The sequence below is a fragment of the Theropithecus gelada genome, chromosome 15 (assembly GCF_003255815.1).
Source record: "Theropithecus gelada isolate Dixy chromosome 15, Tgel_1.0, whole genome shotgun sequence".
NCBI classification, from domain to species: domain Eukaryota; kingdom Metazoa; phylum Chordata; class Mammalia; order Primates; family Cercopithecidae; genus Theropithecus; species Theropithecus gelada.
Genome location: NC_037683.1, coordinates 45,613,986 through 45,625,192, shown reverse-complemented (window position 1 = coordinate 45,625,192; position 11,207 = coordinate 45,613,986). Strand labels below are relative to the sequence as shown.

The following is an 11,207-nucleotide window of genomic DNA, read 5'->3' as shown; positions in this document are numbered from 1 at the left end:
TGCAACCTCCAACTTCCTGGGTTCAAGCAATTCTCATGCCTCAGCCCCCTGAGTAACTGGGACTACAGGTGTGCACCACCAAGCCTGGCTGATTTTTTGTATTTTAGTAGATAAGGTGTTTCACCATATTGCCCAGGCTGGTCTCGAACTCCTGAGCTCAGGCAATCCACCCGCCTTGGCCTCCCAAAGTGCTAGGATTACAGGCGTGAGCCACTACACCTGGCTGGTACCTTAAACTTTAATTGTTCTAACTCCTATATTTAATTCAGTGAACACTAAGAACTGCAGTGGGAAAAGCCTTGGCTTTCGATCCCTGGCTCTGCTTCTTACTAGATACCTAACCACCTTTTATTTATTTTTTACTTTAATTTAGCGACAGGGGGCCGGGCGTGGTGGCTCATGCCTATAATCCCAGCACTTTGGGAGGCCGAGGCGGGCAGATCACCTGAGGTCGGGAGTTCGAGACCAGCCTGACCAACATGGAGAAACCCCACCTTACTAAAAATACAAAATTAGCCGGGTGTGGTGGCACATGCCTGTAATCCCAGCTACTAGGGAGGCTGAGGCAGGAGGATCACTTGAACCCAGGAGGCGGAGGTTGTGGTGAGCTGAGATCACGCCATTGCACTCCAGCCTGGGCAACAAGAACAAAACTCCGTCTCAAAAAAAAAAAAAAAATTTAGAGACAGTGTCTTGCTCTGTCACCTGGGCTATGGTGCAGTGGCATGATCTTAGCTCACTGCAGCCTTGAACTCCTGGGCTCAAGTAATCCTTCCACCTCAGTCTCCTGAATAGCTGGGACCACAGGTGTACACTACCACACCTGGCTAATACCTCATGTTCTTTGGCCTTGGTTTCCTCACCTGTAAAATGGGAATAGAAATAATTATTTTACAAGATTAGAAATAATGCATTTACAACCCTCTAATCTAGTGTCTAGCAGAGAATGGAAACTTAAGAAATAAATCATTGTTTATTTATAGTAATGTTAAGATTCTATGGTGGGTACTAAGGGATAAACAGAGTTAACATTCCTGAAATTTTTTGTTACTTTTTTTTTGTTTTGAAACAGTATCTTGCTCTGTTGCTCAGGCTGGAGTGCAGTGGTGCCATTTCAGCTTACTGTAACCTCTACCTCCCAGGCTCAAGCAATCCCCCCACCTCAGCCTCCCAAGTAGCTGGGACTACACTACACCTGGCTTGCTTTTCATTTTCATATAATTGTTTTTTGAGGTGGAGTCTTGCTCTATTGCCCAGGCTGGAGTGCAGTGGCTTGATCTCGGATCACTGCAAACCTCTGCCTCCCAGTTTAAGCGATTCTTCCTGCCTCTGCCTCCCAGGTAGCTGGGATTACAGGCGCAAAAGCCACTACATCCTGCTAAGTTTTGTATTTTTTTACTCTTTTTTTGAGACGGAGTCTTGCTCTATCGCCAGGCTGGCGTGCAGTGACGCAATCTCGGCTCACGGAAACCTCCGCCTCCCAGGTTCAAGCAATTCTCATGTCTCAGCCTCCCGAATAGCTGGGATTACAGGCAGGTGCCACCACATCTGGCTAATTTTTGTATTTTTAGTAGAGACGGGGTTTCACCATGTTGGTCAGGGTGGTCATGAACTCCTGACCTCAGGTGATCCACCCACCTTGGCCTCCCAAAGTGCTGAGATTAACAGGCGTGAGCCACTGCTGCCAGCCTGGACTTTCTCTTATACAACCACTTAACCACAGTTCAGTTATCAAAATTACAAAATTTAACAAATTCCTGAAGTAGTTTCTGAATTCAAATCCCTAAAATATTTTTAATAGTTTTTAAAAGCTGTTTCCTTTTCTGGCAGGACTGTGACCAAAACCCTAATTTTGTGTGGCTTCCCACTTGCCCTTAGATTGGATGTAAAATCTGGGCATGACTTGTAGCCCCAGGCTGGCTAACCTGGAGGCCCACAGAAGGGAAAGGGCATTGTACTGAGAGGTGCCTTCAGAGACTGGACTCCAGCCTTTGTTTCCCGTTCCACGGATGACTCAGCCACACATGGCACTGAGATTCATGGCATTCATTCTGCCAACAGAGAAGCACAGCTCTCAGCCTGCCTTGGCAGGCCTGGCACACTCCTATGCTGGCCCAGCATCTGCTCTGGCTTTCTCTGAAATGCAAATCCATTCTTTTCCTGGTCAGCACACCTCCCAGCTCTAGCCTGGCACACAAGGCTCTCCCACTGGGTCCCCTGCTTACCAGCTCTTCCTCTCCTGCCTTCTGCCATCCTGTGCTCCACCCAACTGGCCTTTCTCCACGGTGACTTGTGTTTTCTTGCCCCCTGCTTCTGCACACCTAGTTTCCCCTGCCTAGGGAATGCTCTTCTTCCCCCGTTGGATTTTTCTATTATTTTCAAGGCCTAGCTCCGGTAGAAAATATTTCAGTCGCTTCCCTCTGAGCTCTAAACAAGATAGCTACCTGCACTTGTATTTAGCACTTCTATGGGGTCCTTCATTAGCATTAGCCAACTCTAGTATGGGTCTGGCTCCTCTGTCTGTGAGCTCCCTTGGGCAGAAACCATGTCTCTTTTCTTCATTTCTCTGGTATTACCCTGACCAGGGCCTGGCACAGTGTAGACATCGGTGACTGATGAAAGAATGAATAGCACAAATTACCCTGTGAGAGAGGGGCAGGCTTTTGAGTATAGAGATGATGCATGGATGTGCACATAAATCATTCAAAAGACTGTTGTGGGTTTTATTATTGCTGCTAATGGTGTTATTCTTGGTAGAGATGTTACATTCGGCCGGGTGCTGTGGCTCACGCCTGTAATCCCAGCACTTTGGGAGGCCGAGGTGGGTGGATCACCTGAGGTCAGGAGTTCAAGACCAGCCTGGCTAACATGGTGAAACGTCATCTCTACTAAAAATACAAAAATTAGCCGGGTGTGGTGGTGTGTGCCCGTAGTCCCAGCTACTCGGGAGGCTGAGGCAGGTAAATCGCTTGAATTCGGGTGGTGGAGGCTGCAATGAGCCAAGATTGTGCCACTGTAGTCCAGCCTGGGGGACACAGTGAGACTCCATCTCAAAAAAAAAGCCCGTAATCCCAGCCCTTTGGGATGGCCAATATGGTGAAACCCCGTCCGTACTAAAAATACAAAAATTAGCCGGCGTGGTGGTGCACACCTTTAGTCCCAGCTACTTGGGAGGCTGAGGCAGAAGAATTGTTTGAACTGGGGAGGCGGAGGTTGCAGTGAGCCCACTGCACTCCAGCCTGGGTGACAGAGAGAGACTCCGTCTCAAAACAAGGAAAAAAAAAAAAGAACAACAACAACAAAAAAAGGATGTTACATCCCAAATGGCCTGACCTACCCAGTTAGTGACTCTTTTTTTTTTTTCTTTTGAGATGGAGTTTTGCTCTTTTTGCCCAGGCTGGAGTGCAATGGCGCAATCTTAGGTCACTGCAACCTTTGCCTCTCGGGTTCAATCGATTCTCCTGCATCGGCTTCCCAAGTAGCTAGTATTACAGGCATGCACCACCATGCCGGGTTAATTTTGTAGTTTTAGTAGAGATGGGGTTTCACCATGTTGGTCAGGCTGGTCTTGAACTCCTGACCTCGTGATCTGCCCACCTCAGCCTCCCAAAGTGCTGGGATTACAGGCGTGAGCCCACACAGCAGACCAGTTATCTTGATGCTCTTTTTGTAACTGTTTTAGGATACCATGAACTATGCCCATAATTAGACTGCAAACTTAATTAATAAATGTTGTGTGTGTTCTGACTGCTTCACTGGCTGACTGTTCCCGGTCTCTCTCCCTCTCCTCAGGCCTTCCTATTCCCTGAGACACAACAATGTTGAAATTAAGCCAATTAATAACCCTACAATGGCCTCTAAGTGTTCAAGTGAAAGGAAGAGTCACACATCTGTCACTTGAAATAAAAAGCTAGAAATGATTAAGCTTAGTGAGGAAGGCATGTCCAAAGCTGATAGGCTGGAAGGGAAGCCTCTTGTGCCAAATAATTAGCCAAATTGTGAATGCAAAGGAAAAGTTCTTGAAGAAAATTAAAAGTGCTACTCCACTGAACACATGAGTGATAAGAATGCGAAACAGCCTTCATGCTGATAGGTAGCAGTCTGGATAGAAGATCAAACCAGCCACAAAATTCCTTGAGCCAAAGCCTAATCCAAAGCAAGGCCACGACTCTCCTCAATTCTGTGAAGGCTGAGAGAGGTGAGGAAGCTGCAGAAGAAAAGTTGGAAGCTAGCAGAGGTCAGTTCATGAGATTTAAGGAAAGACGCTGTAGGCTGGGCCTGCAAAATCCCAGAGCCCTTACGAATTATGCTGAATCTACTCTGCCTGTGCTCTATAAATGGAACAGCAAAGCCTAGATGACAGTATAACTGTCGTACTATGGTTTACTGAGTATCTTTGTGTTTTTTTTTTCGAGGCAGGGTCTCACTCTGCCACCCATGCTGGAATGCAGTGATATGATTATAACTCACGGTAACCTCGAACTCTTGGGCTCCAGTGATCCTCCTGCCTCAGCCTCCTGAATAGCTGGTACTACCAGCATATGCCGCCACACCTAGCTAAGGTTTACTGCATATCTTAAGCCCACTTCTGAGACCTACTTCTAAGAAAAAAAGATTCCTTTCAAAATATTAATGCTCATTGATAATGCCCCTAGTCACCCACGAGCTCTGACGGAGATGTACAAGAAAATGAAGGTTGTGGCTGGGCGCGGTGGCTCAAGCCTGTAATCCCAGCACTTTGGGAGGCCGAGATGGGTGGATCACGAGGTCAGGAGATCGAGACCATCCTGGCTAACACGTTGAAACCCCGTCTCTACTAAAAAAAAAAAAAAAAAAAAAAAAAACTAGCTGGGCGACGTGGCGGGCGCCTGTAGTCCTAGCTACTCTGCAGGCTGAGGTAGGAGAATGGTGTAAGCTCGGGAGGCGGAGCTTGCAGTGAGCTGAGATCCGGCCAACTGCACTCCAGCCTGGGTGACAGAGCCAGACTCTGTCTCAAAAAAAAAAAAAAAAAGGCCGGGCGCGGTGGCTCAAGCCTGTAATCCCAGCACTTTGGGAGGCCGAGACGGGCGAATCACGAGGTCAGGAGATCGAGACCATCCTGGCTAACACAGTGAAACCCCGTCTCTACTAAAAAATACAAAAAANAAAAAAAAAAAAAAAAAAAAAAAAAAAAAAAAAAGAAAATGAAGGTTGTTTGGATGTCTGCTAACACAACATCCATTCTGTAGGCCATAGATCAAGGAGTGATTTTGACTGTCAAGTCATTTTATTTAAGAAATATATTTTGTGAGGTTACAGCTGCCATAGATAGTGATTTTATGATGGATCTGGGCAAAGTAAACTGGAAGCTTTCTGGAAAGAATTAACTCTTCTAGATGTCATTAAGAACATTCATGGCCAGGCACGGTGGCTCATGCCTGTAATCCCAGCACTTTCGGAGACCAAGGTGGGCGGATCACGAGGTCAGGAGATCGAGACCATCCTGGCTAACATGGTGAAACCCTGTCTCTACTAAAAATACAAAAAAATTAGCCGGGCATGGTGGTGGGCACCTGTAGTCCCAGCGACTCGGGAGGCTGAGGCAGGAGAATAGTGTGAACCCGGGAGGTGAAGCTTGCAGTGAGCTGAGATCGTGCCACTGCACTCCAGCCTGGGTGACAGAGCGAGACTTCATCTCCAAAAAAAAAAAAAAATTTATGATTCATGGGAAGAGGTCACCATATCAACATTAACAGGAGTTTGGAAGAAGTTAATTCCAACCCTCATGGATGACTTTGAGGGATTCAAGACTTCACTTGTGGAAGTAACTGCAGATTTGATGGAAACAGCAAGAGAACTAGAATTGGAAGTGAAGCCTGAATATGTGACTGAACTGCTGCAATCTCATGATCAAACTTGGATAGATGGGGAGTTTCTTCTTACTGATGAGCAAAGAGAGAGGGGTTTCTGGAGATGGAATCTCCTCTTGGTGAAGATGCTGTGATCCTTGCTGAAATAACAACAAAGGATTTAGAATATTCCATAAACTTTGTTGATAAGGCAGTGGCAAGCTTTCAGAGAACTAATTTTGAAGGAAGTTCTACTGTGGATAAAATGGTATCACACAGCATTATATGCTACAGAGAAATCTTTCGTGAAAGGAAGTGTCCATCGATGTAGCATTGTTGTTTTATTTTAGGAAATTGCCACAGCCATCCCAACGTTTAGCAACCACCACCCTGATCACTCAGCAGCATGGAGGCAAGACCCTCCACCAGCAAAAAGATTATGATTTGCTGAAGATTCAGATGACCATGTTTAATTAAGTTTAGCCTAAAGCTGCCTCCTTATGCATTTTAAGTTCAGCCTAACTCCTTCCTTCCTTCCTTCCTCCCTCCCTCCCGCCCTCCCTCTCTCTTTCTTTCTGACGGAGTTGCTTTGTTGCCCAGCCTGGAGTGTGGTGGCAGCATCTCTGCTCACTGCAACTTCTGCCTCCCGGGTTCAAGAGATTCTCCTGCCTCTACCTCCTGAGTAGCTGGGATTACAGGCACGCACCACCACGCCCGGCTAGTTTTTTTGATTTTTAGTAGAGACAGGGTTTCCTCATGTTGGTCAGGCTGGTCTCAAACTCCTGACCCCAAATGATCTGCCCCGCTAGGCCTCCCAAAGTGCTGGGATTACAGGCGTGAGCTTTGCACCTGGCCTAACATTTTCTCCATACATAGTGAATTGTGTAAAGAAACTGTAACCTTTCTTGTAACGAGTAGCGAGTCTCAATCACAGCAGCGGATTTTTGGCCAATCACAGGTAGCCAACTGTTTAAACAGTGCTCAAAATAGTCAGAGGTTGAGTTGCAACCAGTCCCGCTGTTTCCATACTCGACTGCCATTTCTGTAAGTCATTTTCCTTTTTCTGTCCATAAATGTTATTTGAAGATATGGCAGCCCGAGTCACTCTGAACCTATTTTGGTTCCGGGGATGGCTGGATTCTGGACTCATTCTTTGGTCAATTCAACTCTGTAAAGTTTAATTTGTCTAAAGATTTTCTGGGCCGGATATAGTGGCTCACACCTGTAATCCCAGCACTTTGGGAAGCCGAGGCGGGAGGATCGCTTGAGGCCAGGAGTTTGAGACCAGCCTGGCCAACATAGCGAGATCCCGTCTCTACCCACAAATAATTTAGCCAGGCGTGGTGGCGCGTGTCTGTAGTCTCAGTTATCGGAGTTTTTATTCCTCGTGGGAACACATTTTGGAGAGGGGGAGGTATTCCTGTCTTTGTTGGGCGGGAGAACGGCCAGTGGGCAAGGGAGAACGAAAATGAGAACTGTGACTGCCAGAGGGCACGTCAATTATAGGAAGAGAACGTGAGAAAGTTGGGTTATGTGGAGACTTGACATACCTACGCCACACGGAAAATCATCACGTGCCCTCCGGGGCAAGACCAAGGCCTCAAGTCCGGGGCAAGACCAAGGCCTCAAGTCCGGGGCAAGACCAAGGCCTCAAGTCACCCCTCGCAGCCCAGTGGACCTCACGGCCATCCCTTTCAGGGCTCCACAGCTACCCCCTACCGTTGCCCAAGTGAGAACCTCCCCGCACTGTGCGCGCCCCCGCCTGCCGTGCGCGTCCGCTTCCCTGGGATCCGGTGCCGCGCGCGCCCCGGCTGCCCCCCCCCCCGCCCCGCCCCTTCCGGCCCGGGAGATTTGATTCCCTTGGCGGGCGGAAGCGGCCACAACCCTGCGATCGAAAAGATTCCTAGGAACGCTGTACCAGCCACTTCTGTCAGGACAGCGCGCTCCTGTCTTGTTGGGCGCCGCCCCGCCGTGCCCTCCACCCCTCAGGTCAGTTTTCCCGCCTGCCCGCCGGAGTCGCAGGTGAGGGCTGGGGTCTGGGCTGTGCAGGGCGCAGCGGCCCAAGCCCGATTTGCTCCTGGCTCTCGGGAGACTGGAGGATTTCATCGGAGCCCCGCGCTTTACCAGCCCTGTTCCCTGGATAAGATATTTAACCTTTCCGACCCGCGTTTTTCTCCTCCGTAAGTGGGGATAATGACCGTGTCTACTTAACAGGGTTATTGAAGTGTTCAGGCCAAGCGTTTGCCACCTAGGAGGCTGCGATAGATGTGAATTCCCATTTCCAGTGTCCGTGACTCTTCTCCGCTAAAAAAGTTCACAGAACAGTTTCGAGTTTTTTCTGTTTATACAACTCAGTTTCCTGGGGCAATCCAGTAAAAAAGGAGATGTGTTATCACTACCTTTTCAGAGTCCAAATCCATCCTCTCCTATCATCTCCCCAAAGTAGTGGCGTCAGAGGCGCACACTAAAGGGGAATTTTTTTTCTTGTTCTTCGAGATGGAGTTTAACTCTTGTTGTCCAGGCTGGAGTGCAATGGTACGATCTCGGCTCACCGCAACCTCCGCCTCTCGGGTTCAAGCGATTCTCCTGCCTCAGCCTCCCGAGTAGCTGGAATTACAGGCATGCGCCACCACGCCCTGCTCATTTTTGTAGTTTTAGTAGAGACGGGGTTTCACCACGTTGGCCAGGCTGGTCTCCAACTCGTGTCCTCAGGTGATTCGCCCACCTTGGCCTCCCAAAGTGCTGGGATTACAGGCGTGAGCCACCGCGCCCGGCCTAAAAGGGGAATTTGCACCGAATGCTGTATCAGTAATAGGAGCAGCAGGGTTGCTCCCACCAAGAAACCTGGTGTAGGGTGGGGGAGCTGGAAGGGGTAGACTCAGGAAAGGCTGCCCAAGAGAGGGATTAGGCCCCTAGTACTTAGGGCGAGTAATTACCTTTGGTATTTCTCCTTCGTTAGTGGAATGAGGTGAGTATCAGGAGCCTGGATTGTTGCTTAGAGGCCAGTGTTCCTAACTTTGGTTTGTATTTTGGTTTCTGTTTCCCATGGAGTCTGGGAGAAATTAGAAAATCAGAAAAGTCAGAAAAGCCCTTACTGGGCCTTCGTGGGCTTTTTTCGCCGGAGGGTCTGCCCTTTCTGTGTAACTAGTGTGGACCAACTAGATGGGCAAATCCATTCCAATGAGTGCCTCATTGTTGGTGCTCCCAGAAGCCTTTGCAAGGGAGCAGGGCAGGATGCTAATTAAATGTGTTGCAAGGCCACATTATAAACCATTCTGAGCCCCGCGTGGTGGCTCACGCCTGTAATCCCAGCACTTGGGGAGGCCGAGGCGGGCGGATCACTTGAGACCAGGAGTTCTAGACCAGCCTGGCCAACATGGCGAAACCCCGTCTCTACTAAAAACACACACACACACACACACACACAAATTAGCCGGGCATGGTGGCGCATGCCTGTAATCCCAGCGACTTCGGAGGCTGAGGCACGAGAATCGCTGGAACCCAGGAGGAGGCGGAGGTTGCTGTGAGCCGAGATCAAGCTACTGCACTCCAGCCTAGGTGACAGAAGGAGACCCTGTCTCAAGCAAATAAACAGACAAACAAAACCCAAAAAAATCATTCTGTATTCTACTTCCTCTTTGAAATTATCCTCAGCATCAGTGTCTTTCCAAGCTCTGAGGATAAGGTAAATGTATTATGTGGCAAGTAATAGACTAGCCCAAATAATACTGTTAGAAAATGCCCCCGATTTGTTGCTATCCTTTAAAATTTAACCATAAACGTCTTCTCATTATCCCAATTCCTTGCTCTTCAGAGAAGTTTAAAGACCCCAATTATAGGCCGGGCATGGTGGCTCACGCCTGTAATCCCAGTACTTTGGGAGGCCGAGGCAGGTGGCTCATGAGGTCAGGAGTTCAAGACCAGCCTGGCTAAGATGGTGAAACCCTGTCTCTACTAAAAATACAAAAAATTAGCCGGGCATGGTGGCACACGCCTGTAATCCTAGCTACTCGGGAGGCTGAGGCAGGAGAATTGCTTGAACTCGGAGGGTGGAGGTTGCAGTGAGCCGAGATTATTATGCCACTGCACTCCATCCTGGGCGACAGAGACTCCGTCTCAAAAAAACCCAGTTACATATACCCCCAATTCTTCTATCTATTTAGTCAAGCCCAGAAGGGCACTCAGGTGTCTGATTGGGGTCTAATTTCCTTCTTCATTATTCACAGTTGAGAGACTGTCTTCCACATTGACTGATATATACCTCCTTCAGCAGCTACAAAGTTGGGTAACTCTGTTCACAAGGCTTTTCTGTATTCTATATTAACAAACTCTAGAGGATAAACAAGGCACATAAGAACATTTAGAACCAGCTCCACATTCACAAAGATTTACAAATCAAGTATAATCTGCGATTAGTGTAGCAGTTTGTAATGTAAGCACCAGTTTTCTCATATAGCATCCACAACGATATTCCCTGGATTCAGTAGATATAATCTAGGCCCACATTGGTATTACTCATCCAAAGACATGGTGTAATTTGAGAGAAGGGCGTAGATAGAGAAAATGGAAGAAAGAAAGGAAAAAAAAAAGCACATGGCTTCAGTCTTACCTTACTTGTTAAATGGACAGCTAGCCCATCTCTGGTAGTTTTCCAGAGGCCATGACTGGGATGTTTATAACTCTTTAGGGAGAAGTCTATTAAGTTAATTATGACACTCTTTTTTTTTTTTTTTGAGACGGAGTCTGGCTCTGTCACCCAGGCTGGAGTGCAGTGGCCGGATCTCAGCTCACTGCAAGCTCCGCCTCCCGGGTTCACGCCATTCTCCTGCCTCAGCCTCCCGAGTAGCTGGGACTACAGGCGCCTGCCACCTCGCCCGGCTAAGTTTTTGTATTTTTAGTAGAGACGGGGTTTCACTGTGTTAGCCAGGATGGTCTCGATCTCCTGACCTCGTGATCCGCCCGTCTCGGCCTCCCAAAGTGCTGGGATTACAGGCTTGAGCCACCGCGCCCGGCCCAATTATGACACTCTTTTTTTTTTTTTTTTTTTTGAGACGGAGTCTTGCTCTGTCGCCCAGGCTGGAGTGCAGTGGCGCGATCTCGGCTCACTGCAAGCTCCGCCCCCCGGGTTCCCGCCATTCTCCTGCCTCAGCCTCCCGAGTAGCTGGGACTACAGGCGCCGCCACCGCGCCCGGCTAATTTTCTTGTATTTTTTTTAGTAGAGACGGGGTTCCACCGTGTTAGCCAGGATGGTCTTGATCTCCTGACCTTGTGATCCGCCCGTCTCGGCCTCCCAAAGTGCTGGGATTACAGGCTTGAGCCACCGCGCCCGGCCTATTATGACACTCTTTTTTTTTTTTTTTTTTTTTTTTTTTTTTTTTT

At 48.4% G+C, this 11,207-nt stretch overlaps 1 protein-coding gene across 10 annotated transcripts in view; it reads left to right on the top strand.

Moving 5' to 3' along the window:
- Positions 1 to 7,674: 7,674 nt before the first annotated feature.
- The window catches only part of MELK (maternal embryonic leucine zipper kinase), a 110,011-nt gene continuing 106,478 nt past the window's right edge, over positions 7,675 to 11,207 (top strand). For 8 of the 10 annotated variants that reach the window (XM_025360516.1, XM_025360512.1, XM_025360514.1 and 5 more), the window contains exon 1: positions 7,675 to 7,817. The gene's annotated coding sequence lies outside the window, so the exon portion shown is untranslated. Of the gene's footprint in view, positions 8,009 to 11,207 lie in introns of all 10 variants that reach the window. The other 2 variants (XM_025360515.1, XM_025360507.1) reach the window with 2 other exon arrangements.